Source organism: Panthera uncia (genome assembly GCF_023721935.1).
Source record: "Panthera uncia isolate 11264 chromosome A3 unlocalized genomic scaffold, Puncia_PCG_1.0 HiC_scaffold_11, whole genome shotgun sequence".
NCBI lineage: Eukaryota > Metazoa > Chordata > Mammalia > Carnivora > Felidae > Panthera > Panthera uncia.
This window is the reverse complement of record NW_026057578.1, coordinates 43,904,500-43,929,689: the sequence shown is the minus strand read 5'-3', so window position 1 is coordinate 43,929,689 and position 25,190 is coordinate 43,904,500. Positions and strand designations below refer to the sequence as shown.

General features: G+C 40.4%; 1 protein-coding gene across 3 annotated transcripts in view; it reads right to left on the bottom strand.

Annotated features, from left to right (window-relative positions):
- RIN2 (Ras and Rab interactor 2) overlaps positions 1-25,190 on the bottom strand; it is a 236,391-nt gene that overhangs the window by 176,808 nt on the left and 34,393 nt on the right. For 2 of the 3 annotated variants that reach the window (XM_049651207.1, XM_049651204.1), the window contains exon 2: positions 14,021-14,144. The gene's annotated coding sequence lies outside the window, so the exon portion shown is untranslated. Of the gene's footprint in view, positions 1-14,020; positions 14,409-25,190 lie in introns of those variants that run through there. The other variant, XM_049651205.1, reaches the window with a different exon arrangement.

Here is a 25,190-nt window from a genome sequence, read left to right as displayed (position 1 = left end):
TAATAAATAAAAATAAAAATTAAAAAAAAAAAAGAAGGAAAAATGAGTGCTGCCACTTCTACTGATCAGGTCTAGGCAGTTCTCATCCTCTTTGTCAGTCCTGGAGAACTGGTCAGCCTGTCCCACACCTGTCCTGCAGCATTTCTAGCCTGCAAAGCTTCCAGGAAGCTCAGACCTCTGGGCCACATAGGTATAAAATACACTTGGGTCCACCTTAAAGGATGGAACACAGACAAGAATGGACTTTGTGGGCCTGAAGGTTCTGGAGACCATGTTCCTGGGTAGTGCAGAAACATCCTCCAAAAACATGTGGGAGAAGAATGAGCCAGCTCTAATACTGATTTTCATCTTTCCAGGTCTCACTTTCCCAACCTAGGCACTGAGAATGGGTGTATCTTGGCCCACAAGTCATTCAACCATTTTATTTAACCAGCATGAGTGGGCATCTACAATGTACCAGGCAGATAGCAGATGTATTAAAATGCTGCCCTCTGCATCAAGACACTCACAAGACCACTGCTAAAATTGAGATTTGTGACCCATGCAATAGGAACATATGGTAAGAAGTGTAAGTTCTTCCGAGGGAGACCAGAAGAACTTTACGAGGAAGGCAATCTGAGCTGAGCCTGGAAGGGGAAGTAGGCAGTGGGACGGGTTCCAGGCAGAGAGAAAAGCACGAGAAATGCCATATAGAAGTGAGAGGTGATGTGCTTTGGAGAAACTGCAAATCCAGTACTGCTATTTCTAGAGAGGGAGTATCCTGGGGAAAAGGAAGTATCCTGGGGAAGGGAAATTGAGGTTGGACAGAACAGATTATCTTGTAGGCCATGCAAACAAATTTAGGTTTGACTCTATGGGTCATGTTGAGGTACCACTGAATATTTCTTAATAGGAGAGTGACAATGTGGTGGGCCAATCAGGTGGGAGGTGGGGCTAGTACATATGTGAGACAAATATAAAGGGTGGAAGATATATACATGTGAGATCTATTTAAAGGGTATAGGATTTGATACATGTATGAGGTAGGAAGAGGAAAAAGTATCTGAGACAACATTCAGATTTCAGCAATGGGAAACTTGGGTAGAGGTGGTAAAATTTACCAAAATACAGCATCTAGAAAAATAGCAGGTGTAGTAGGAGAAACAAAACAGCTCACCTTTGGACGATCTGAGTTTGAGAAGTGGGTCCCCAAGCTGAGATGACCAAGAGAGAGTTAGAGATACGAGTTTGGAGCTCAGACACACAGTCAGGAAGTAGAGACACTGTAGTGAGTGTGCAGCATGGCCAATGGATGAAATGGATGAAATCTGAGGTATAAAGCCAGAAGATTCCTCTAGACAAGCACTGCCCATACCGCCTGCAGCAACATTCTGGGACCAGCTCACACCATGTCCAATTAGTCCCCGAAATTAAGTTCTATGAAATGTGTAAAATGTGAAATAAATAAAAGGGTAGAGAAAATAAACATTATTTGACTCACATGGAAACAAATTCTTCCTCATCGTAAGAGCCAGAAGGGACAAGACAATTAAAACTAAACACTGCAGCAGGAATGGAAACAGAAACAAAAAGGGTTTATGAATATCAGTTTATCAGAGCTGCCCTGGATTGCTTGGTTGTTGGTGGAGGGGACCTGTCAGGTCCCCACTACCTCCAACTGCAGAATAGTGATCCATGGGGATCACCACTGAAACCACTCAATTTCTTTCTAGCTCTAGGCTCATCAAAGGCACCTTTTGAAAAAGTAGTATATTTTCCTTGGCCTTCACATTCCAAAACAGCAGGGAGTATTCCAGTTTCCCCACTAGGCACTAGCTACCAGGGTGGAGCAGTATCCGGGCACCGTGGTTTACAGGAAACCACGCTCTGAATCCAATTAGGAGAAACAACCTATGGCCTGGGCCTCCCCTTGTGGCTGACTGAGTTTTTGTGCCTGTGAAAGATTTCTGAGCAACATTCAGGCTAGCTAGTTTATCCATGACATTAGCAACAAATAGGCCCTCCGGACCAACAAATATGGCTCTCTGGACTTGTCGTAAGTCGCAACATCTCAGAGTGCTGTTAGTATGAGGGGGAAGTGAAGAAAGAGATCACTGTGTGGATGGCACATGGCAGACTTCCTCTCTTCCTGACATCACAGACACTGGTGATCAGGTGTGGTGATATATCCCAATGGGGTACCTCAGAACCCTTTCCAACGCAGCACCCCAAGCCTTCAGGTAGAGGTTACTCCAAACTGATTCTGTCAGTGAAAAAAGTGAGGCTTTTCAAAGGCTAAGTAACCTCTCCAAGGTCTTGCAGCTGGCCAGTGTCAGAGCTGGTGTTGAACATGGCTCTCCTTGACTGTCTCAACAGCATGTCAACACTCACCTTCTAATTCCAAGTTGGAAGGTCACTATGTTCTGTATTCTCCCAGAGCTTCCAGATGATCAACATGACAGGGAAGAGTGGAATATCCAAACAAGAACTCTGTCGTCTCAGTGAGATAGAACTGGCAATACTTTTTTATAGCAAAGGTTAAGGAGTTATAGTTCTCTGTGTTCATCTAATATTTGGTCAGGATTTTTGTTTGTGTGACCCAGTTCTGATTACAGGTCAACCATGTCTAACCCTTATGTGGGTGCACTGTTTTCTGCTGTATGTCCACTTCTACTTCTCCATGCTAACAGACTTATAAGAAGCCTAAGTCCTAGCAAGGCAAAAGTAGTTTCCCAATGCTACCCAGGGCTCAGCCCAGAAATTGACTTTCTGACACCTTGCTCAGCCTATCTACCTGGTTAACCATTTGTCCCTGCTCTTCAACTGGTCTAGTTCCTTAAACTTGAAGAGGCTACTCTGATTAAAAAAAGTTAAAGAGTTCTTCTGACTGCATAGATAGCAAGCTAAGCACCCTAAGATTAGGTGGTATTCAGATGGAGGTAAGATCACAACTGTATTTTATGGATAGGTGATTACAAGCTGTCGATCAGCAATGCTAAATGCAAGTTGAAACCTAAAGACCATAATTGATATGATTAAGGTAGGACTTTAGAAATGTCTTTGTAAGTCTGACCTATGAAGAAAAATCTTTTGGCTTGAAACTTTCTGCCATTAGACCCAAGTGGGTTAGACAAGAATATATTTGAGATAAATGAATCAGTTCCAGCTTTTTCAAAACTGCATCAATATATTAAGATTCAACCCATCCACAAACACTATATGTGTGCCACAGTTCAAGGGGCTGTGACCAACTCTTAATGTCTGTTTCCTGAGACAGAAGTGTGCCTGATAATTTTCTGAACCTAATGAGGCATCTGTCTTTTGTAATATCCAACTTGCTTGTATATTACATTGTAAAGATGAAACCACAGACCCGCAAACTGACGCCCTATTACTTCCCCAAAGGAAGATGCTACAGAAACTTTAATCTTCCTCCATATGACACAGTTGTTGGAGTAGATGCTGACCACGGGCACGCAAGGTGCCTTGCTTGATGGTGACTAATCAATTTCCCAGAAGACTCTGTGGGGTAGTGAGCTCCGGAGGAAATAGATGGCAATGAATCACAGTGCTCAGGAGTGGAAAATGTAATGTGATTCCCATTAACTAAAAGAAAAGGTTGAGGGAGAAAAAAACAACTAAAAATTAAAACCACACACACACTCACACATCAGCAAATACCACACTGAGCATGTCAGTATAACTTCTGCTTTTTCAAAGTCCAAAGAAGGCAGAAGAGGGCACATTTTCAAAACAAAGCCCAATACATCTACTTGGGGAAAAACGGAACTAGTATAGTGCATAAAGTAGTTACATGAAAATAAATGGATTATTTTTAGTGAAGTTGGTATTTGTTATAAGAAAAAAGGAGCCAATATGTTATTTTTTATTCCATCACAAATAGTCCTTTAGACACCTTCTTTATTTTTTGTTGAATACTATAAAACTCTAAAATGTTAACTTTTGCTTAGAGCATTCTTTATCTCTGTAGATAAAATTCCTACCTCATTACTATAAGCATTCTCTGGAGTAGCATCATTCAATTTTTCAGTAATGAGTTACCTAGGAATACAAAATAAGGGAGTAGAAGTTGGGCTCCTTAAGAATCCAATCAATAAGCAAGTAAAAAAATAAACAAACAAAAAACAAGCCTCGAAGCTGTTGAAATCAATCACTTTGAAACAATGGAAATTATTAGAAACAATGAGTAGGGCCATAGAGCTTTGATTTAATGTACAAGCCAATGACTAATCCATGCGGGCACAAATTTTGAGTTTCTTTGTCGGTGCTTAACTGGATAAGTATGCATCTGAATTGGTTAGTTACAAGAAAACATGACCAAGTTTACAAAACATAAAATGGAGATCATATTTGGATAAGATTTGGTTTATTCCAGCACCAGAGATGGCCAAATAGATTTTGAAATCAGTATGAGCCAGAAACTGAACAACTTGACAGTATGAGGCAGGAAGATTTGGGGTAAGGGTCTTGAGTGGGGGTGTTGTGTGACCCCACTAGTTATTTGTTATGATCTAAGTGGTGGTATTACGAAATAAAATGTCACCTCTTTCGGAAAGTGGCACCAATCAGTGAAAAGGAGCACCGAGGTGGGAGAAGGGCAGAGGGCAGGAAGGATCACCCCTCACATACCATACACACAGGCATCTGTTCTGGGGAGCTGGGCCTCCAGGAAATAGCCTGGGTCATGCCTTCAAATCCGTTATCGTTGTCTGAATTTTCCAAGTTTGGGAGTTTTCTTGGGCCAAGCTAACTAAGTGGCTGAAATCTCCACTTTATGTTTTGTTGTGTGAACTCCTAGAAACACCTTTGTGCTCCCATTTGCCAGTAAAAACAAAACAAAACAAGGTCAGAAACAGCATTTTGGGCTCAGATGTTTTGGTCCCTGCATCTTTCATTTAATGCTACCATTGTTTACTTTGATCTAACTAGTAGCAAAATTTACAATTTACCAAGACTCGAAGGGATTATTAATCATTTCAAATTACCAATCAGGAAAGCATTTTATAAACACTCCTGGTTTTTTGTAATTTGTTTATCTTGTATTTCCAAATATCAAAATTCCTAACATGTTAAGAAACCACACCCCCAGATAATAAAGACTATGTTTTATTTTCCAGTTGATTTTTTTCAATATTTTTGGTTAAAAACTAGGATACAAACAAGTGATCTGATTAACCAAGTAAACATTCAAATCTACTGTTTTACTGTAAATTTAGAATAACCTTTTTATTACAAAAGCAATACAAGTTTGTTATAGGAAAATTTGAAAATAAATTCTAAAATGAATAAATAAATAGATTTAAACAATTAGATCTATTAATCCTCTGTAGTCCATCCTTCCAGAATTTTCATGACTCCATCCGTCTCTACCTCCTCACTGTATTTTGTTTCATTTTGTAATGTTTAGTATAACCTGGAATATGTTGTGTATTTACTTGCTTATATATTGTCTAATTCTCCCAGGAGTGTGAGAATCTCAGAGCAGAGGACTTTGTCACACTGGTTCACTACCAACACCCTCTGGCCTCACAAAGTGTCTGATGCATTGTAGGATTTCCTAAAGATTCGATGAATGAATGAAAGAATGAATAATTGGTACGCATTAAATATTTGAAAACCTGAAAGCCATTAAGTCAAGGAGATGGCATGCGGACCGCCGTTATCTCTGTTCCATCTCATTGTTCTTTATACTCCATCTGCTATTAGGTAACTAGCTTATTCATTTCTGCTTGAACTTTGTAAATTTAGCTACAGGCATATATTTAGTTCACTTTCGTTATATGAGAAAATGTAGAAGAAATAGCAGATTTGGCAGGAAGTGAAAGAGAGGCAACTCCACAGACCCGCTGGCTGTGCACAGTGTCAACGCAGAGAAGATGTGAATGGGGGCGCCACTGGGGAACACGCTGGCGCCCTGAAGCAAGTGCTTGTGCCCATGGGCGAACCAGCTCGGCTCACTCCTCTGCTCCCCAGGTCTGAATCTATCTACATTGGCAGTAGGACACACAGCCAAGTGCCTGACCTTACCATATGCGGAGGGAAAAGGCTGAGGAAGATGACCTCTGCAGGGACTGAAAAAAAGAAAGATTATAACGAGCCCTTTCATGTTTTGCTTTATCCAACATCTGGACATTTTTTAAATCACCAATTTCCCATTCACAGAGAAAAAGTAGTTGAGGAAGTATATTTTGATTTAATAAAGATCCACTGTGTCCTAGGGGCGCCTGGGTGGCTCAGTCGGTTAAGCGTCAGACTTCCCCTGAGGTCATGATGTAGGGGTCTGTGAGTTCCAGCCCCGCGTTGGGCTCTGTGCTGACAGCTCAGAGCCTGGAGCCTGTTTCAGATTCTGTGTCTCCTTCTCTCTGACCCTCTCCCGTTCATGCTCTGCCTCTCTCTGTCTCAAAAAAAATAAACATTTAAACAAATTTTTAAAAATAAAAAATAAATAAAGATCCACTGTGTCCTTACCAATGACACTTCTTGGCAAAAGATAAAAAATCTGATCTCGCCCTTCCTTTTATTTCTTTTACTGAGGATGTAACACCACAAGACAATTCCTGAGTGTACCATTCTGACGGGACACGGGGACAATGATGGAGGCAGGGATTTTTTTTTTTTTAACTTTCTCTTTGGAAATAATTTTGACCTTACAGAAAAAAATTACAACAGTCCAGAACCCTTCTTAATCAATAAGAAAACAAAGAAAAATGAGAAAAGATTTGAATAGACATTTCCCCAGAGAAGATATATGAATGGCAAATAAAGTATGGCAAATAAAGTTTCATTAGGAAACGATAAAACACCATTACACTTCTATCAAAATGACTAACCTCGGGGCACTTGGGTGGCTCAGTTGCTTAAGCATCTAACTTCGGCTCAGATCATGATCTCACAGTTTGTGAGTCCCAGCCCCACATTGGGCTCTCTGCTGTCAGCACAGAACCTGCTTCAGATCCTCTGCCCTTCTGTCTGCCCCTCCCCCAGACTCTCTCTCTCTCATTCTCAAAAATAAATAAATATTACAATTTTTTAATTAAAAAAAAAAGAATGACTAACCTCAGAAAGATGGACAATACCAGTTGTTGGTAAGGATATAGAAAAACTGGATCCCTCATACATTGTGGGAATGCAATAAAATGATACAGTCTCTTTGGAAAACAGTGTGGCAGTTTCTTAAAAAACTAAACATATTCTTACCATATAACCCAGAAATTTCACTGGTTAAGTACCTACCCAAGAGAAATTAAAATATATGTCCACATAAAGACTGCATGTGGATGTTCATTACTGCATTATTTGCAATAATAAAACAAAAAAACAAACCAAATTTCTATCAACTGTAGAATGGATAAACAAAAAGGTGATATATCCATACAATGAAATACTATTCCACAGTAAAAAAGGGAACAAACTATTGACATATGCTATGATGTGAATAATTTTAATAACATATGCTAAGTGAAAGTAGTCAGACACAAAGTCCAAATATTATATGGTTCCATTTACATGAAATTTCTAGAAAATTGTATGTATTTACCCAAACACTCATATTTGTAGACTTAAAATGGGTGAATTTTATGACATGTAAATTATAAACCAATGTTTTCATGAAAGCATATTCTAGGGGCACCTGAGTGGCTTAGTCGGTTAAGCATCCAACTCTTGATTTTGGTTCAGGTCATGATCTTGCAGTCGTGGGAACTGATCCCCATGTTGGGCTCCGTGCCGAGCATGGAGTCTGCTTCAGATTCTCTCTCTCTCCCTCTGCCCCTCTCCCCCACTCTAGCTTTCTCTCTCTGTCAAATTAAAAAACAAAAAAAGGTAGCATATTCTACACATATTGTTCTGCACTGTGCTTTCTTTCTAGCCAAAACTATAACTTGAATAGAGTTTCATGTCAGCACATTAACTCTCCCTCTTTTGGTAATGGTTGTATAGTGTTTCATTGTATGTCTGTGCCAAATGTAAATAAATTAAATAACCATCCAAACGAATGCTCACCATTCAGTCTAAAGGCCTTCACGGTATTTAGCCTCTGCTGTGCTCAGTTTCAAAAGCTACAAATTCCTTCCTTCCATTCCCCCAAATCTCTGGAGTGCCCTATAGCAGATGCCAATAGCGCCTCACCATGTCCCCTCAGCACCTACCACTTCCACAGCTGTCTAGGGTTTTCACAGCAAGTACCAGTGGCACTCTTTCTGAAGACTCTGACAGCAGCAGGCTTGACTCACCCATGAGTGGACCAGAAGACCAGTGAGTCACTGGCCCTTGAAATGTTTCTCACCAGTGATGGATGGGAATTGGTGAATAAAATACCCCAGCAACCTCACTCCTTGGTGAAGCAACTCTGAGTTGAGGTCGAATACTCTCCCAGAGCTCGCCTGCAGGATGGAGCCCCACTTGCCCACAGTGGTAATCTGCCCATTAACACAACTGCTTTCCCTTCCCTGTCTCAATTACCCACCCCCACCATCCTTCCCACCAAGAAGTGACACTTAGTAATTGGCTCACACATCTGGCACTTTCTGCTCCACCCTTGTGCATTTATAAAAACAGAAACAAACCACTAAGTTCACAGGCATTTTGATTTAGTATTAATGAAGCATATGATTTCATGGGCTAATTAGAATGCTCTATTGGGACAAAGAAGGTGCCATCGTCAAGACGTTAGCATCAAGGTCTGTGTTCACTTGATTGCTCGGCTGCTACATGGACACAGTAAAAATAACTTATGAGCATTTGCAAAGACGTTTAATCGTTCAAGGCTTAGGTTATTTTTTCAGCAGACCTCCTTTACAGGGCCAAGAACACAACAGTCAAGCCACCCTGAGCATATGCTTTATGACTTACAACTCACAAAAAGCATAAAACGGCAAGTCTTTTCCATGCTAACTTGGAAAAAGTCCTGCAAATTTATGGCTGCAAATTCCAACCAACATAAAAGCTCTGCCTCCTCTCCTTCCAGCCAAGCTGCAGTCGTGCCAGATGAGAGAGCCAAGGCACTGAGAAAAGCAGAGAAATGAGATTTTTACAGGATTCAATCCTTCTCCTGAAATGCAGGAAAATACACCCATCAATATAATTGACAATTTATTCATTCCACTTGCTGCTCTTATCTCATTCTGACAAGCTTGAGCAACTGGCAGGGGCAGATGCCATTTAGGCAGCTGCCCAGGTGGTAACAAGTTGTCACGGTGGGACAGCAGAGCTCAACAGCTCCAGACACTTTGTGAGTCCACACTGAGACTTCATCGTAGGAGATAAGGCAACAATCTCCAGCTGAGGTCTGAGACAGCAAAGAGGTTTCTGGAACCTGAGGGTGTGCAGTTTTAAAGAACCATTTCATCTCCCATTAATTAGAAATTAGAATATTGTTAAAGATTTGGGACTTTGCCCAAAGTGATAACGAAAACTGGCATTGGTAAAACTTTTAAATTTCACATTGTATTTGCACACTTTAGCACCTGACAGAGGAAACACAGTAGAGTGCCTTACTGATCCTAAGCCACGGCCAGTAGCAGAAGCTTCTCCAGTAAAAGCAGAATATACCTCTCTGCCTCTGACCTTGGGTTTGGCTGTGTGACTTGCTTTAGTCAATAAGGTAATATAGAAAGGTCTATTAAGAGGCCTCTTGGGTTTCCACCTGCACCCCTATGCTTCTGTCACGGTCACACACAGAGTTTCCATTGAGTACCAGCTGCCCACAAGCCTGACATAGAATATGCTCAGGTGCAACAGGCCTGAGCCTAGACCTCAGCCAAGAGAGGCCAAGCCCAGCTGGACCTATGCCAGAAGCAGAGCCACCCAGCTGAGCTCAACCCAGATCAGCCAAACCCCAGCCAACTTTCAGTTGTATGAGCTAAATAAATGCTTATTATGAATTTTCCACTGAGGTTGGGGGCGGTATGCTGCACTGTGACTGGGACAGCTGATGCGGAGAACACAGGGGAAGTATAGGAAGCCAAGGGGAGTAATGCACAATAGCTTTTCCCGGTTTCCTTCCCTGGACAAATGGGTGGCAACACACAGGATAGAGTGATGAAATTCACAATTACTTTAAAAAGATCCCCATGATTTCTCCAAGAATACCCCAGCTTCCATGTCCTTTGGTGGGATGATTCCAAGATCTATCCTACACTGTCTCCCACAGATCCCCAGCGGGATTAAGCCCCAGTTTCTCAGTGTCACCCACTCATGGTCCATCTTGATGGCCTTCCCCCTTCTCAGTTCCACCCCTCTCCTTCCCTGTCTGAGCATCAATGCCCATATAAATATTTGCACATGATTCTTTTTTATATATAATTTTTTAAATGTTTATTTTTGAGAAAGAAAGAGAGACAGTGTGAGCAGGGGAGGGGCGGGAGGGGGGAGAGAGAGAGAATCTGAATCAGGCTCCAGGCTCCCAGATGGCAGCACAGAGCCTGATGCGGGGTTTGAACTCACGAACCATGAGATCATGACCTGAGCCATAGTCAGATGCTTAATGGACTGAGCCACCCAGGTGCCCCAGCACATGAATTCTTGACTCAAGCTAAGCACGGCTCATTTTTACAAATAAAAACTAACATTCATCAAGCACTTGAATGTCCCAGAGACCATGATACACAGATGACTTCACTGCTTTCAGTTTTCTCCTCTGTAAAGCGGGGACAAAAACAGTGCCTCTCTACCTCTCAGGACTGTGTGAGGAAAGAATGTGTTACGTGCCTAGAACAGGACATGATTCACAGTAAGCCATAAAGAAATGTTACTATTTTCAAGCAAGACTCGCTTTTCTTTATTACTATCGGGCTTCTAAGCTGCATCTGCATGTTGGAAAGAACAGGGAGGACTGAGGAAAATACCTAGGAAAAAAGAATGACAAGAGATAAATTCTTCACAAACCACTTTAAATTTCTCAGCCAGCTGATGGCAGCATGAGCCTTTAAACGGTGAGCAGGGAGAGCAACAGAAAGAATGAAGCATTCTCCACTGATTATATGTAATTAGTGAGACTCTGTCACATGGAGGAGAAACCCAAGAATCAGAGAAGATACAAGAGTCCAGGGGAAGACACCAGTCAGGTTGTGCCCTCGGTGTGTTTGGCTAAGGCATGGGAGGCATTTCCAGAGGAACTATTTAGGATGGGCCCAGTAGTAGACTGAGGATTTTGATCTGGTGAGCAGAGACCTAGGTTTGTTCTAGACCCTTCCAAAGCACCCTCTAGGTGCCATGAAATAGGGCACTCAATCCCAGCCCCTGGGGCCTCAGGACTCAGCTGGGGGGGTGGAGAGGGGGTGGAAGGAAATGGATCACCCAGGTAGGATTGAAAATGACCCACTCCTGCTTACCCAGGGGAAGGTGGGGGTCATCCCAAAGATAGCTGCTTACTTGCTCCTTGACAAATTCTCCTCTGGTGATGTCATCCCACCAGCCCTGCCCTTCTGTAGCATGCTCCTCAGACCTGGATCCAAATGAAGGCCAGGCCAAGGGAAGGGAAAGGAGTAAGCCCCATGTTCTCTGATCACACCTGCATGGGGGCCACCATTTCTGTCAAACCTTCAGGCCACATTGGCATCACAGGATTCAGCCAAGTGTGCTAGAGAAGCCATTGCACAGCCCGGATTTGAACCCAGCCTTTGCCACTGCCCAACTGTGATTAAGGGCAAGCTACTTGACCTCTTAGCACTCAGTTTCCCAATCTGTAAAGCAAGGATAATAATGAGCCCACCCTTATAGGGCTATTATGATGATGAAATACGACAATAAATGTTGTGGTAGTTTCAAGGGGCCAAGTGTTCATAAGCTGAAGCCTTCCTGAAATCCCATGGGAACAAAGCGATTAGGCAGACAGATCATTTGACCCTTCTTCTTCCTCTGGGGAGCCCTGCTGGCTCCCCCAAGTTAGACATGAGAGTCACACCTTCATCACCTGCCACCCCCAGCTGGCAATGGGGGAGAAGAGCACAGCAAAAGAAAAGAAAGTCTTTACTACCAACTATTCTCCCTGTGCTCTACTATGCCCGTCCCATCTCAATTCCCCTTTTACAGAGTTAGGCAGGAAGGGAACGGACAGAATGGCCCATGGCTCTTCTATTCTCTCCCCATCTCGGCTTCTTCTTGCTGTCCTCTCTTCTCAGCCTAGTTCCATTTTTCTCGTAAATTATCAACCATACACGTGGGTTCCTTTCTACCATTCTCTATCGTAATGCTGTTAATACCCGCAGTACAATATTAGCATTTCACGTGGTATTGTGGGTTGCAAAGACAGCCACAGTTCTCCACCCTTCCTATAGGCCTGCTCTTTGCAAGACAGCTTTGCAGTTCCTCCCACCAATGGCTGCAGTCTAGTTCTCTCTTCTTGAACCTGGATTGGCCTGTGACCTGCTTTGGCCAAAAGAATCTGGCAGATGCACACTGTGTCATTTCAAGCCCCAGACTCAAGAAGCCACGCATGCTCACTCTCTCGGAGCCCTAACCTGCAGGAGGATGAGAGACATGCAGAGCAGAGGGAAGCCATCCCAGGGGAGGCCACCATCACCAACCTGGCAGCTGACTGAAGATGCTCATGTCAGCCCAGCTGAGCCAGCCAGACCAGCAGAACCCCACCTCAGCTGTCAACCTGCAGAGTCCCAAACTAAAAAAAAAAAAAGGCTACTATTTTAAGCTACTACATCTTGGGGCTGTTTGTTAAAAATTTTTAATGTTTAGTTTTGAGAGAGAGCACATCATCTGGGAAGGAGCAGAGAGAGAGAGAGAAGAGGATCTGAAGCAGGCTCTGCACTGTCAGCACAGAGCCCGATGTGGGGCTCGAACCCATGAACCATAAGATCATGACCTGAGCTGAAACCAGGAGTCAGATGCTTAACCGACTGAGCCACCCAGGCGCCCCTCGGGGTGGTTTTTTCAGGCAGCAAAAGTTAACTGATGGATTAGGCAATAAAAAATACAATTAAAGAATTAAACTTGTCTAACATTTTACATGCATTTATTTATCCTTAATCATAATAAAAAAAACCCCTCCTATTTTGGTCCTGCTGCCGCCTCCATTATTATTGGAGCTCTGCACCTACTAAGCGTAGGGTAAAATGGTGCACATTCTGGACAATGTAGAGATAAGATTTATTCATAGTTGTCAAGCAGCTGCAGTGGTATGTGTATGACTAGATATAAGGTGAAAGACACAAGTGCCACCATTCCAATGGGCTTCCTCACAAAACGGTGGCTGGTCTCAAAGCAAGCGTTCCTAGAGAATGAGTGATCCAGGTGCAAGCCACGTCATCTTTGATGATCTGGCTTTGAAGTCACTCAGTGTCACTCCCACCACCCTCTCTCTGTCACTGAGTTCCATCCAGACTCCAGGAGAAGGAAAGTAACTTCTGTGCCTGAGGGAGCATGGCAAGGTTCTAAGCAATATTGTTGTGGCCATTTGGGGGAAATACAATCTGCCAGTGACATATGCTGACATTTCTCTGATGCTAACTCTCTGTCATATGGAAACCTAAGATACTATGAAAAAAAAAATAGATGAAAAGCAGGGATAGGAAGAGAGGTTGTGGGAAATGTATGAGAAAGGAAGAGAGGGAGCAGAGTAAGGCTTTTATGCTGGGATGGAGCTCCACCATCGCGATGTACTCTCAGTGAGTAACCAGCTTCTTTGTGCTCCCTGGTGGCCCATTTCTAAAATGACAACAACTGTACCTGGCTCATGGTGGTATTGTGAAAATTAAAAGGATTAATCCATTAAAGGGCTTAGAGCCTTGCCTGGCATGTATTTTGTGCTCCATAAAGTAAGTGGCTACAGTTTATGTTCTCCTCAACCACCTTGGTGTTGGTTTGGTCCTGTGGCCAATGCATCATACACCGAATCCCTAAGATTCCTGGAAACAGGTAAGCAGCTGCCCCTGTCAGAGAAGTCACACCCATACCAGCATATCAGAGCTAGAGCACACAACCTCTCCAACTGCATTGTAGAACCTCAGAAGCCAGAAAAATCCCTGGGGTGCCATGCACTGGGTTTTATAATCTCGATATTACATACCCTTCACATCAGCATGCCTCTGTCTTCCTCTTCAGTTCAACCCCAGCCTCCCCAACATCCCGAAGGGCTTGCACATTTTATCTCTTCCAGTAGAAGTTCAGAAGTCCAGATCTCTTATCTCCATCTACAACACACAGAACTGGCCATTTAGAGGGTTGGAAGCATTAAAAAAATACCATGAAAAACTGCACAGCGGATTTGCCTCATTGGTTCTGGAAGGATGCACTCATAGCTGGGAGCCCAGCAAATGGCTTTTCCTTCCTTTTCTGACACTCAGTCCTACTCCTGGGCCTAAAGAAGGACTTTCTGGGGCACCTGGGTGGCTCAGTCAGTGAAGCATAGACTCTCGATTTCATCTCGGGTCATGATCTCATGGTTCATAGAATCTGTGTCAGGATCTGTGCTGACAGTGCAGAGCCTGCTTGGGATTCTCTCTCTCCCTCTATTTCTGCCCCTCTCCTGCTCACATTCTCTCTCTCCCCCGTCTCTAAATAGACATAAAAAAAAGGACTTTACCAGAATGTTCTTTAAATCCCTATGCCAATGCTAGAACTCCAAAATACTCTCACTTTAAAAAATGGAGCTAATTACCAACCAAGCTGTCTTCTCTTTCAGTTAAGTGTCATTTTGTTTTCTATTATCCCTTGCATCATATCAGCTTATACAGAGTCATGCAATCTTCCAGTCTGGGACTTTGAAGATGGGACCAGCCTGAATATGAAATTCCAAATTATCTCCATATCTCATTTTTTGTATCAATGCCTTAATCTTTCCAAAATCACCCAAGCACACAAATGTAGTCAAACTGCTCACAAACAAACAGAAACAAAACACATATATTAGATCAAAGCTCAAGTCCCTTTGACCATCACCACTAACAACTGGAGCCCACATCCTCAGCAGGGGTAGACACTGTTATAAGTTTGGGATTAAATCTTTCCAGATCACTTCTGTGCATTCAAAGATTTAATCTCTCTCTCTCTCTCTTTCTCTCTCTCTCCCACATACATACTTACACATATATATTTCTTTTCTAAATAAATGTTCATAGTGTGTCATCCTACATCCACTTATTCCATGCTCCAGATGTCCTATAAAACTCCCTACATCAGTATAAGAAGACTCTTTCTCTCTCTTTTTGTTTTTTACACTTTGATAATATTTCATAGTTTCAGCTTCTCCATCAGGCTGTGTAACTGGACAGACTCCCTTGCCAGCACGTCCTCCAGGACACTCCTGTGCAGATGCCACATGCATGTCTTCGTTCTCTGGATGTGAGTTAGGCTCTAGCCCGGAACAGCCTCCCTGACCCTCTTCTCACACTTGAGAAGTTTCGGCTCTCAGGCCTCAGGGCAACACATTTGATCTTGAATCCCAGCTGTGTTTCTCAGGCAATTCACTTAACTTGGGTTCCTTCTATGTAAAGTGGGGTGACTGGAATAGCACCTACTTCAAAGGGGTATGCTTGTAAAGTGATCCATGGAAAGCACTGGCCCATTGCAGGTTACTTAGTGAATGCTCAATAAATGTTTGCTGCTACCATTACCAATATCAATGGTCATCATCATGTTTTTTGGGTAACAATTTAAATCTCACTTTCTTTTTTAATTCAGGTTTTTCCCCTGACTCTTATTTCACACTTAGATAAGATTATTGATAAATAGTCCCAATAAGTTTTAAGGGCCATTCACATCACATCACAATGTCTCCTAATCTTTGCTAATAGATATGCAAGAAATAGGGGGTTAATTTACTGGCCCACTGTACTCACAGTGAGCCACACAGTCACACACAGCAAAGGAAGCCAGTGAGTTAAAAAAGGTTATCCTTATAAGGGACAGAAATTCAAGTGCTTCCTCCATTATATTATTTATATTATAATATTAAGTATGTAAACATAAAATAACTAGGTATAAATACCTGATTATCATGATCCTACATAATTATAAAACCCATATACAATTATCAGTCATGTAAGAACACGAATGTAAACCAATACAATTCAAAGTAACAAGATTAATTTAATGTTAATTTGATGATGTCGTTTTGCTAAAACTCACTCTTTCTAACATAAATACAGCAGAGATTCATCTTCTGCTAACATAAGACTAACATAAGAGAATAAATCAACTTGCCTTAAAATTTTAAAAGAAAAATTGTAATAAGAGACAAAGAAGGATACTATAGAATCACAAAAGGAATAATCCACCAAGAAGATATAGCAATTGTAAACATACACCCAACATGGAAGCTCTCAAATATAGAAAACAGTTAATAACAAACTGACAAAATAACAAATGAAGTAATTAATAGTAATACAATAATAGTAAGGGACTTTAACACCCCACTTACATCAATGGATAGATCATCCAAACAGAAAATCAACAAGGAAACAGTGGCTTTGAATGACACATTGGACCAAATGGATTTAACAGATATATTCAGAACATTCAATCCTACAACAGTAGTATATACACATTTTTTTCAAGTAGGCATGGAACATTCTCCAGGATAAATCATATATTAAGCCACAAAATAAGTCTTAAAAAATTTAAAAAGATCAAAGTCATACCATGCATCTTTTCTGACCACAATGCTATGAAACTAGAAATTTCATATGAAACTATGAGAGAAAAAATCAAAAAAGAGCACAAATACATGGAGTTTAAATTGCAGGCTACTAACCAATGAATGAATGGGTCAACCAAGCAATCAAAGAAGACATAAAAATATTCATGGAGACAAATGAAAACAAAATAATCCAAAATCTTTGGGGTTCAGCAAGAGCTGTTTGAAAAGGGAAATTTACAGCAATACAGGTCTACCTCAAGAAGCAAGAGAAGTCAACCCAACCTTAAACCTAAAGGAGCTAGAAAAACAACAAACAAAACCTAAAACTAGCAGAAGGAAGGAAATAATAAAGATTAGAGCAGAGATACATGAAACAGAAACAAACAAACAAACAAAATCAATGAAACCAGAAGCTGGCTCTTTGAAAAGATCAGCAAAATTGAAAAACCTTTAGCCTCATTTATAAAAACAGAGAGACAGACAGAGAGAGAGAGAGAGAGAGAGAGGATTCAAATAAATAAGGACTCAAATAAATAAAATTAGAAATGAAAAATAGAAAGAACAACCAACACCACAGAAATGCAAAGGATTATAAGATAATATTATAAAAAATTATATGCCAACAAATTGGACAACCTGGAAGAAATGGATAAATTCCTAGAAACATATAACCTCCCAAAAGTGAATCAGGAAGAAATATAAAATTTTAACAGACTGATTACCAGCAATGATGTTAAATCAGTAATCAAGACTCACAACAAATCAAAGTCCAGGACCAGATAGTTTGAAAAGAGAACCCAACATTTAAAGAAGAGTCAATACCTATCCTTCTCAAACTATTCCAAAAAATAGAAAAGAAAGGAAAACTTCCACATTTATTCTATGAGGCCAGCATTACCCTGATATCAAAACCAGATGAAGACACCACTAAAAAAGAAAACTACAAGCCAATATCCCTGATGAACATAGATGCAAAAATTCTCAATAAAATACTAGCAAACTGAATCCAACACTATGTTAAAAAAAAATCATTCACCGCAATCAAGTGGGATTTATTCCCAGTTGCAAAGATGGTTCAGTATTTGGAAATCAATCAAGGTGATACATTACATCATTAAGAGAAAGAATAAAAGCCATTTGATCATTTCAATAGGTGCAGAGAAAGCATTTGACAAAGTATAACATCCATTCATGATAAAGACCCTCAACACTCAACAAAGTAGGTTTAGAGGTAACACACCTCAACATAATAAAGGTCATTTATGAGAAACCCACAGCTAACATCATAGTTGATGGTGAAAAACTGAGAGCTTTTCCCCAATAGTCAGGAACAAGATGTCCACTCCTACCGCTGTTATTCAACATAGTATTGAAAGTCCTAGCCACAGCAATCAGACGAGAAGAAGGAGTAAAAGGCATCCAAATTGGTAAGGAAGAAGTAAAGTTTTCACTATTTTCAGATGACATGACACTATATATAGAAAAGTCTGAAGACTCCACCAAAAAACTACTAGAACTGATAAATGAATTCAGTAAGGTTGCAGGGTACAAAATAAATGTATAGAAATCCGTCACATTTCTATACACTAATAATGAAGCAACAGAAAGAGAAATTAAGAAAACAATCCCATTTACAATTACATCAAAAATAATAAGATACCTAGGACTAAACTTAATCAAGGAGGTACTTAATCAAGACTTGTACTCTGAAAACTATAAAAAAAAATGATGTAAGAAATTGAAGATGACACAAAGAAATACAAAAATATTCCATGCTGATGGACTGGAAGAACAAATATTGTTAAAATGTCCATACTACCCAAAACAATCTACAGATTTAATGCAATCTGTATCAAAATACCCACAACATTTTTTCACAGAACTGGAAAAAACAATCCTGAAATTTGTATGGAACCACAAAAGACACAAAATAGCCAAAGCAATCTTGAAAAAGAAAAATAAAGGTGGAGGTATCACAATTCCAGATTTCAAGCTATACTATAAAGCTGTAGTAATCAAAACAGTATGGTACTGGAGTGAAACCAGACACATAGATCCATGGAATAGGATAGAAATCCCAGAAATAAACCCATATATATATGGTCACTTAATCTCTGACAGAGGCAAGAATATGCAAAGGGAAAAAGTCACTTCAACAAATGGTGTTAGGAAAACTTGACAACTACATGCAAAAGAATGAAACTGGACCACTTTCTTACACTATACACAAAAATAAATTCAAAATGTATTAAAGACTTAAGTGTGAGACTTGAAACCATAAGTATCTTAGAAGAGAGCACACTTAGCAACTTCTCTGACATAGGCCATAGCAACTTTTTTTCTAGATAGGTCTCTTGAAGCCAGGGAAACAAAAGCAAACATAAACATTTGGGACTACATCAAAATAAAAAGCTTCTGCACAATAAAGGAAACAATTAAGAAAACTAAAAATGAAATGGGAGAAGATATTTGCAAATAACAAATCTGATAAAGGGTTAGTACCCAAAATATATAAAGAACTTATAAAACTCAACAACCAAAAAGCAAATAATCCATTAAAAAATGGGCTGAAGACATGAACAGATATATTTCCAAAGAAGACATAGAGATGACCAACAGACACGTGAAAAGATGCTCACCATCACTGATCATCAGGGAGATGCAAATCAAAACTACAATGAGGTATTATCTCACACCTGTCAGAATGGCTAAAATAAAAAACACAAGAGATGAGGACTGAGTAATGTATAGAATTGTTGCATCACTATACTGTACACCTGAAAATAATATAACACCGTATGTTAGCTATACTGGAATTAAAATAAAATAAAAAATAAAAAGGGGGTGCCTGGTTGGCTCAGTGGGTAGAACATGTGACTCTTGATCTCAGAGTCATGAGTTCAAACCCCACACTGGGAATAGAACTTACTTCACCAAGAAATAAATAAAAAGTTAAAAAAGAAATTATCTTTAAATGCAGTTTGCTGTGTGGAGAGGCTCGCAGTAGTGAGAAGCGACCCATAAACAGACCACCTGGGGAAACAGCAGACTCTGGGGGCCCATATCATGCTGACTCCAGGCTGTTCACTCACAGAGCGGAATGGTAGGTGGAATGCTCACACAATTCAAATTTTTCCAGTCTCTTTTCCACTCTCTACATTCTCCCTCCACATTTCTGTGTTCTGAACTACTGTGAAGCTTTCCTTTTTTTTTTTTAACCCCACTAGACCGCCCTTGTCCTTCACTTGGGGCAGACGTTATCTACGTTGTAAGCCCTCTCTGCTCCTTCACCGTACTCTGCCACAATTCCAATTTGTAGGACAACTTGGTCCCAAGGCAAATTAAATAAATGCAAACCCAAAGGCAGGCAGTGGAATTATTTGACAGAACTTGGCTAGAAGGCTTGGCTCTTCCAAGGCTCTTGTCCCCAGCTACACATCTAAGAAGTCTCAAACATGCTTTGGTCACACCCCAAATCAATGACAGAATACCTGAGGATTGGACCTATGCAGCCCTATTTTCAAAGTTCACTGGGAAATTACAATGGGCAGTGAAGGTTAAGGACCAGTGATCTAGCAATTAATGGCTTTCAAACTCTTTTGACTTTTGCCCATAGTAATAAATACATTTCACATCATGACTTATACCATACACATACATACAAAACAGAAACAAACATTTTATAAAACAATACTTAGCTCTTACATTCTGATGTTTTCTATTCCACTCACTTGTATTTTAAACTTGTCTTAAAACAAGGCTGGATGTGCCCCAAATTCCGACTTCACAATCCCTTAGATGATCCAGAATATTTAACTAGTAAACGCTGTCCTCAGGATAAAGATATATTTCAGAATTTCCCAAAGAGGATGTGTGAAGCCCTAAGAATAAGTCCATATTTACAGATGCCCATTTTGAAAGTTATATTTCAAATTATAATTTTGGATTTTATAATCCAAATCTTTCATTTGACAAAACAGGAAAGGTCACACTCATACGTACATTCTCTCCAGTATGCACATATGCCTGTGTATTCATCTATTTGAAAAATCTTAAAACAGTTGCATTGTGGACCCCCAAATTTACAGTTCTTTGGGCTCAATTATTATGTTGCTTCAGTGTGTGTAGCTCAGGCTGCTGGTCTTAATTCTTCCTTTGCTCATGCACCACGGTGCATCACACAATATGGAGCCTGAAGTAGTATTTGCATTAATACTGTTGTTCTAGCATTCTGGCATCTATTTCTAATTTTGATTTAACAAAATAATACACCAGGGAGGCTGAAAAACATATCTGGCCATCTGGAGAAGGGGATATGTTGTCACTACCGTATCTTAATAGTTACCGTGCTTCTTACATCAGACTAGAGTTTTAGGTGGCTGGTGCTCTTACTACATGGGCAAAATAGAATTAAGTATTGCTGCCAATATTCAGTTTTCACTAATGTTGCTGCAGCAGCAGCCCTAAGTGCTTAAGATGTTTTTTGAGCCCCTGAGGGGAAAAAAAACCCACCAGGCAAAATGCTATTAGCCAGCTTCCGAAGGGGTTTTGAACTTAGAAAAATACAATTAACTTACCAAGCCCAAATAAATCTTGGAAGTATAAATATTAAACTGAATGAACAGTGGACTTATATGACATGTTATAAAATCCTACATACAGAAACGTAAAACACCAGCTACATAAAGATCATTTTTATGTAAGAAAAATGTAACTGCACATTAAAAAGAGCAGCAGGCTGACTCAGGCTTCCCATCAGTCGGAGCGAAGCAGCTGGAAGGATCTGGGAAGCTGTCCCAGCATTGCTGTGTTGGTTTTACAGAGTATGCACATAAGAGGCATTTCCTCAGCAAAGGGTATCTGTTTTCACTTGGTTATTGAACTTCAACATGGTGGTGTTCCTAAGACAAATGCAAATTCATTTCAAACTTGCATTGGTTGCCTAGCAAACCAGACTTTCTCGAGGGAATACTAAAGTGTTTCTCACCTTGACAACTTTAAATTATCTTAAATTTTTTTTTAATCTCATTTCTCTGTGGAGAAAAGCTAAATTTGTGAGGAAGTGTCTTGATCACAACTATTTGTTAATTAAACAAATATAGATGAAGCATCTATTAGGTGTGATTGCACTGTGGGAAATACTCATCGGAAGCTCTAAAGCCCTTATAAAATATTTAAAAACTGAAACCCTCAAGGTAAAAGCAGATTGAAGAAAACAGGCTGCCAATCAATGGTACCAAAGTTAGTTAAGTGTTAAAAGAAAACATTGTTCCATAATCCTAATGAATTGGGAAATGTGGAGTTACACAAAGTAAAACAGGTTTCTTTGTTACAAGATTTCTAGAGCCTCTGTGTGAATATGATCTGGAAGGGTTATGTTCCAGTATCTCCCAACATTCTTTAACATAAGTCAATATCTCAGGATTAGGCCAGCTGTGAAAGATGGTGACCTGGAGCATGTTTTCTCTCTCTTTTCCATTTCCTTTAAAGTAACTGTGTCAGAGAAAGGCACTGTCATCTATTTCTTTAGGGGGAAGGACAGAAAGAAAGAGCTCAAAGAAAACTGTGCTGCTATTATCAGAATAAGACCCTGTATGGCTGGGATGTCTAATACAGCTGCCAATAGCCCTACATGACTACTGATGGCTTGAAATGTGGGGAGTCTGAATTGAGTTGTGCTGTAAGTAGAAAATATCCACCAGGTTTTGAAGACTTAGTTAAAAAAATGTAAATCACTTCATTAAAAAATCTTTACATTGTTCACATGTTGAAATGGACATATTGAATTTATTACATTATTAAAATTAATTTTACCTCATTTTTAAGAGCATTTTAAAACAAAACTACTAGAAAACTTAAAATGACATACGTGGTTCACTACTGAACAGCATTTCCTTATGGAATAGCCCTCAACGCCTTACGGGTCACCACACCACATGGATATCCCCTTCCCCGTGGCTGGTGTGCAACACACACACACACACACACACACAGTGGCTGCTCAGCCTAAACGCCTTACCCTCTACTGCCACCTCTTGGCTATAATCCTGCCCATCCTTTAAATCCATCTCGAACTATATAGCAGGCAACTGCTGACATTTATTACGAATTGATTACATGCAAGGCATCGTGTTAAGTACATTTCATGTGACTTTCTTAAGCCATTATAGCTGCTTTCTGAAATGGACAGCATTTGATTCTCATTTTATAGCTCGTGCTCATGGTGTGCACCATCAGCTTGTCCGTGGCAAAGCCCAGATTCATCTTTGCTTCATCAATCACCACTGCCCCACCTGGTGGTCCTTGCCATCATGCCCTAAGTCCGCTCTGAGTTCCTGAACACATGTATCCCTCACTCCCTGGAATCCTTACTGCCCTTAGCTAATGCATCTTAATTTATATACCTTTTTCAGTGCATGGATTACTGCATTGTATTATAACTATTATTAATGTGTGTGATCCACATGATTCTCTCTGAAGACCAAGAAGAATTTTGCTCATTTAAATCTTCATGGCAAATAACACTTTGAAACCTGTCAATATTTGATTAATGTACAGCATATTATGTATTTAAACACATCGTACACTCCTCTCACGCCGTTTACAAATGTAAATCTTGCTGTTGACAAAAGAACTGGGTATATGGATGTGGATGGCCATTACTGACAGGTGGAATTTAAAAGCAAAGCAAGAGACTAGCTGGAAGTCTGGTCTCCCCTCTGGTGGGGTAAACCTCTGAAGACCTTCCCAGGGCGGTTCCTCTACAAACAGTAGTTGCTCTCTCTTTCAGCTCATACTGTCAAGCTGACCCTGTCCTCTGCTCTGGTCTCGTTCTAAAAGAGATCCTCCCTCCACCTACCCCCACCATAGAACAGTGCCTGAGAAAAAAACTGATAGGGGTGGGAGAGAAGGAATTACTATAGTAATTAGGGGTAATTCCAAAACTTCAACATTTCTAGTAAGTTTAGAAGACTTCTCATCCCTTCCCCATTTGTTGTCTGAAAAGGGCACAATAAAAGCAGACTAAAGACCCCTAATTGTACTGATAAGTCATTCCAAATGCTGGTATTTGCATGAAAATAGTAACATTTACCAACAAAACATCTCCTGGTAACAGTTCTAGGAACATCAATATTCAAAGAAATATTTTTTTGGTAATAGAAAAATATAGTACCTATGAAAAACAAGGATTCAATTTGATTTATTTTTCATTCCCCTCACAAAGATTTTTGTGTTATGGAGAAAATTTAGGTTACCTCAGATCACTTCAAAATGGACATACTGGTTAATTTTCCTTAACCAATAATCTGGATTTTTCCCTCAGAAGCCAGGTTGCCGGGTCCTTATGAAGTTTTCCTCACTTCAGCGTACTCACATCCAAGCGTGAGGCATACCTTCTCTCCAGTTTGACCATTTTTTTCTCTGCAATGTTTTCTTTCAAAGGACAAGCTACAGAATTTATTGACCTTCAACAATCTAAACCTTAGCACGGGATCTCCAAATTAAATTCTTTGACCTTTGTTTAAATACATTTGATTAGGAACTCCTGGGTGGCTCAGTCAGTTAAGACTTCAGCTCAGGTCATTCTCTCACATTTTGTGAGTTCGAGCCCCACTTTGGGCTCTGTGCTGACAGCTCTGAGCCTGGAGCCTGCTTCAGATTCTGTGTCTCCCTCTCTCTCTCTCCGCCCCTCCCCCACCCCGTTCACATTCTGTCTCTGTCTCTCTCAAAAAAAAAACATTAAAAAAATTTAAATACATTTGATTAGACAAACCATAAGAGACTCTTAAATACAGAGAACTGAGGGTTGATGGAGGGAGGTGAGTGGGCTAAATGGGTGATGGGCATTAAGGGGACACTTGTTGGGATGAGTACTGGGTGTCATATGTAAGAGATGAATCACTGGGGTCTAATCCTGAAACCAATACTACACTGTACGGTAACTAACTTGGATTTAAATTTTAAAAAATAACAATATTGATGAACATAAAGTAGTACTAATATGAAAAATACATTTGATTAAATGAAATAAGATCCACAAGATTATTTTGAATAATTTTCTCATCAATATGTTCACTATTTTGGAAACCCCTTATTTTCAGAAATGACTAGTATTTCTAGGAACATATATCTATCTGTAGTGATTTTTCAACCACTTTCTATTTCTATTCTGCCAATTAAAGAAAGGGGTAAGTAATTCATGTGTTTATTCAATTTTACAAACATTTGCTGGATTTTGTTCCAGGTCTAAGATGGACACTGTAGGGACACAAACAGGGTCCTGTTTTTAGATGTAAGCATCTGAAGGGGAGGCAAAGATGGGTGCAGGTTCAACTAGGGGAGCACGAGACAAGGCATTTAAGTTTATACAGAACCACCTGGCTAAAAGCAGATGTGCCAAGGCAGAGGCATGAGAATACTGGCTGGCCTTGGAGGAGAAAGGCATGAACTCAGGGGAGGGCTGCCATTGTATGATGGGAGCCACTGAAATCTGTCTGGGGGAGGGGTGCTGGAGGTGGAAGGATAACTTAGGGAAGTTAATGAAGAGCTGAGCTAGGGAACTATAACCTTGCTCAGAAAGAAGATGTCAGACACAAGA